The sequence below is a fragment of the Cicer arietinum genome, chromosome 8, assembly GCF_000331145.2.
Source record: "Cicer arietinum cultivar CDC Frontier isolate Library 1 chromosome 8, Cicar.CDCFrontier_v2.0, whole genome shotgun sequence".
In the NCBI taxonomy this organism is placed as follows: domain Eukaryota; kingdom Viridiplantae; phylum Streptophyta; class Magnoliopsida; order Fabales; family Fabaceae; genus Cicer; species Cicer arietinum.
This window is the reverse complement of record NC_021167.2, coordinates 10,612,000-10,616,032: the sequence shown is the minus strand read 5'-3', so window position 1 is coordinate 10,616,032 and position 4,033 is coordinate 10,612,000.

The window sequence follows — 4,033 nt, the reverse complement described above, 5'->3', positions numbered from 1 at the left end:
AGATCGAAGACGGGGGCGGAGTTTCATTGAGACATAAGTGGGCACAGCCACCCCAAAGTCTCCGATAAGTTTTAAAAAACTACTACTATTTTTCAGTTTTTTTAAGAAACACCTTAATTGTAATTTGGTCAATAAAGATGGATCTATTTGATACATTTTTATGGATTTTCTCCTTGTATTCTCCTTGTCGTAAGCATACGACCCCTACTTATCTCATCCCCTTCTCGTGTCGCCTCCATCAATGGACATTTGTGTAGACGAGTATATTGTCACAATGTTATAAAAATCAAATTATATAAGTTTATAAGATAATTGTGGTTTGATATATGTTAAATGGTTGTGATGAATTAATTTCGACTAGACCTGACATGACATATTGTTGTTTTTGAAATTCGAAAACCTTTAAAAACAATTTATGCCACCGAAAATATTACTGGGTTGAGTCGCGGACTAGCTCGCTCTCTTTAAGACGTTTCGAGGCACTGCCCAAAATTGTGCAAGGCAGACTATCAACCACGAAGTCCCCAGGATAAAACAGCCCAGATTCACTATATCGGAGTTCTACTGCACTGTAGAAAACCGTTCTAGAATTACACCCTCTATATGCCAGTCGATAGACTGACACTCAAATATAGCACGGAGGCTACTCAAGAAAATAAGAATAAGAAGAAGAATATAAGGGGGAGAAGTGAGAAAAGCCTCAGATATGGAGAGCTTTTGGTGTGCTTTTCCAAGTGAGGTGAGCTCTCTTTAATACACCACAACCCGAACCGGACCGGACCGGGCCGAGTTCTCCCTCCTTCACAAAATTGCGGTGCCCCTTGGGGCCCAACCCAATTGTGAAACTAACTCCTTATAAATGTCATAAATGAGTGTGTTCCCTCCAATGTGGGACTTCTCATTTTTCAATTCACACATTAAAGCCATCATCAATGCCAATTATGTTTCATCATTTCCAACAATCCCCCACTTGAATTTAAAAATGGATTCTAGAATAGCGTCAGACGCTTCAATAAGATTGTGCATAAACAAAGGTGTCTTTCGACTTGAACCTTTGCATAGCGAGTAGGATTCAGATTCAACAAGAGTAACCGTAGTTTTGAACTCTATCTCTGACATCAAACCCACACACAACCTTTTCATTAGGTGTATTCTAAAAAGCCCGTGCATTTAGGGCCCTGCACGTGTATCCCAGTCTAGTGAACGCTCTAGGAATTCTGCCTCGAAATTCCATAGGAAGCGGCCCCCACTTCCACATTCACGTAGGTGAGTCTATCAAGAGTACTCCTGTAGCCACTAGGTACCCCACTCCATATAGAGTATAGATCTCATTAAGAGTTTCTATTATCTCATCCTTTTTCGCTTCAGGAATCATGCTTCTCATTTTAATATTAGCATGTTCATCTTATATCACTATGACTTGTTATTACCCATTGAACCTAATTCTTGGGATCTCCAGTCTTTTAGGTCGGGTTACCATCATAAGTGACTCATTTATCTATAGGCATTAGTCCCATCCTTTTGGATGTATTTTGGACTTTCTCTCTAGCTAATCCTTTCGTCAAAGGATCAGCTAAATTTTCATCAGTGCGTACATGATCCACAATAACAGCTCCTTTCGAAAGTAATTCTCTAACAGTGCTGTGCTTACGACGTATTTGTCGTCTCTTACCGTTATAATAACGATTCTCAATTTTTGCAATAGCCGCGGTACTATCGCAGTGGATCAACACAGCTGGTAACGGCTTATCCCACAAAGGGATTTCTGCTAGCAAGCATCTCAACCAGCTTGCTTCCTCACTAGCATTAGCCAGTGCTATCATTTCAGACTCCATGGTGGACTGAGCCAATATTGTCTGTTTCTTTGATTTCCATGATACAGCACCACCGACTATGCTGAAAATATAGCCACTGGTTGCCTTTGAGTCATCTGATAGGGTGTTCCAATCAGCATCACTGTATCCTTCAAGGACAACAGGAAATCTTCCATAGTGTAATCCAAGACTCATGGTCCTTTTAAGGTATGTCATGACTCTATCGATAGCGTGCCAATGCTCCATACTGGGTCTATTGGTAAACCTGCACAACAATCCCACGACATAGGCAATGTTGGGTCTAGTACAATCAGTGGCATACCTGAGGCTGCCAATGATGCTCGCATATTCAGTTTGTCTAACACCTTCACCAGAGTTCTTGAAAAGTTTTACACTGGGATCATAAGGTGTGCAAGCAGGTTTACAGTCAAAGTAATTATATTTCTTTAGGATCTTTTCAATATAGTGAGATTGATCCAAAGAAATTCCCTTTTCTGACCTAGTAATCTTGATTCCGAGGATTACACTTGCTTCTCCGAGGTCTTTCATATCAAAGTTGCTGCTCAACAATGATTTCACATTATTCACAGCATGAATGTTTGACCCAAATATGAGTAAGTCGTCTACATAGAGACATAATATAATGCAAATGTTATTTTCAAATTTGTAGTAAATACATTTGTCACTTTCATTTACTTTAAACTCATTCGAAATAATCAAGTTATCAAATTTTTCATGCCATTGCTTAGGAGCTTGTTTAAGACCATACAGAGATTTATCTAACTTGCAGACCTTGTCTTCTTGTCCATGAATTACAAATCCTTCAGGTTGCTCCATGTAGATTTCTTCTTCCAGTTCACCGTTTAAAAAGGCTGTTTTAACATCCATCTGGTGTATCACCAGGTTATGAATAGCCGCAAGTGATATAAGTACCCTAATGGATGTGAGTCTAGTGACTGGTGAGAAAGTGTCGAAGAAATCTATGTTCTCTCTTTGTCTGAAACCTTTGGCTACGAGGCGAGCCTTGTATTTATCAACAGATCCATCGGGTTTCAGTTTCTTTTTCAAGATCCATTTACAACCTATTGGTTTGCAACCAGGAGGCAAGTCTACCAGATGCCAGGTCTTGTTAGATTCTAGAGAATCCATCTCATCATTTATAGCTTCTTGCCATAGATCTGCATCTAAGGATGACAGAGCTTCTTTAATGTTCGCAGGATCCTCTTCTAAGTTGTAGGCCATGAATTCTGGTCCATAATCTTTAACAACTCTTGCTCTCTTACTCCTTCGAATTTCCGTTTCGTCTTGTTTGTTGCTTTCAGTGCTCGTTGTCACAGGAACTTGACTTGGTCCGCTGCCCCCACTATTTCTTGATTTGAAAGGGAATTTATCTTCATAGAAGTCAGCATCATTTGATTCTATGATCAATTTCGCGTTTAGGTCATAAAACCTATACGCTTTGCTGTTTACTGCATACCCAATGAATACACATTCATAGGCTCTACTAGCGAGTTTGATTCGCTTGGGATCGGGGATTCTAACATATGCCAGACAACCCCAAGTTCGAAGATAAGATAGATTGGGCTGTCTATTCTTCATTATCTCATAAGGAGATGTATTTCTTTTAGATTTAGGAACTCTATTCAAAACATAGCAAACAGTCAAAATAATTTCCCCCCACCAATGAGATGCAGCACCAGAATTAAGCATTATAGCAACAACTAATTCAGTAAGAGTTCTATTCTTTCTTTCAGCTTTACCATTCATTTCAGGTGAATATGGTGCAGTTGTTTCATGTATAATTCCTTGGGTTTTATAGAACTCATTAAATAAGTCAGAATCATACTCTGTTCCTCTATCACTACGAAACCTTTTAATCTTTTTGTTAAATTGATTTTCTATTTCAGTCACAAATATTTTAAACATGTCAAGCACTTCACTTTTATTTTTCATGAGATATACGCAAGTAAAATTAGAACAATCGTCAATAAAAGTGATGAAATAACGTTTTCCATTTTTGGTTAGCGTTCCGTTAAGCTCACATATGTCAGAGTGTATTAATTCTAGAGGTTCAGTTTCTCTAACAATTGATTTATGGGATTTCTTAGTTATTTTGGCTTGACTGCAAAATTCGCATTTTTCAAAATCCTTTTTAGATAATTTTGGAATCAAGCCTAAAACACTTAAATTTGAAATCACATGTTTGTTTATATGACAGA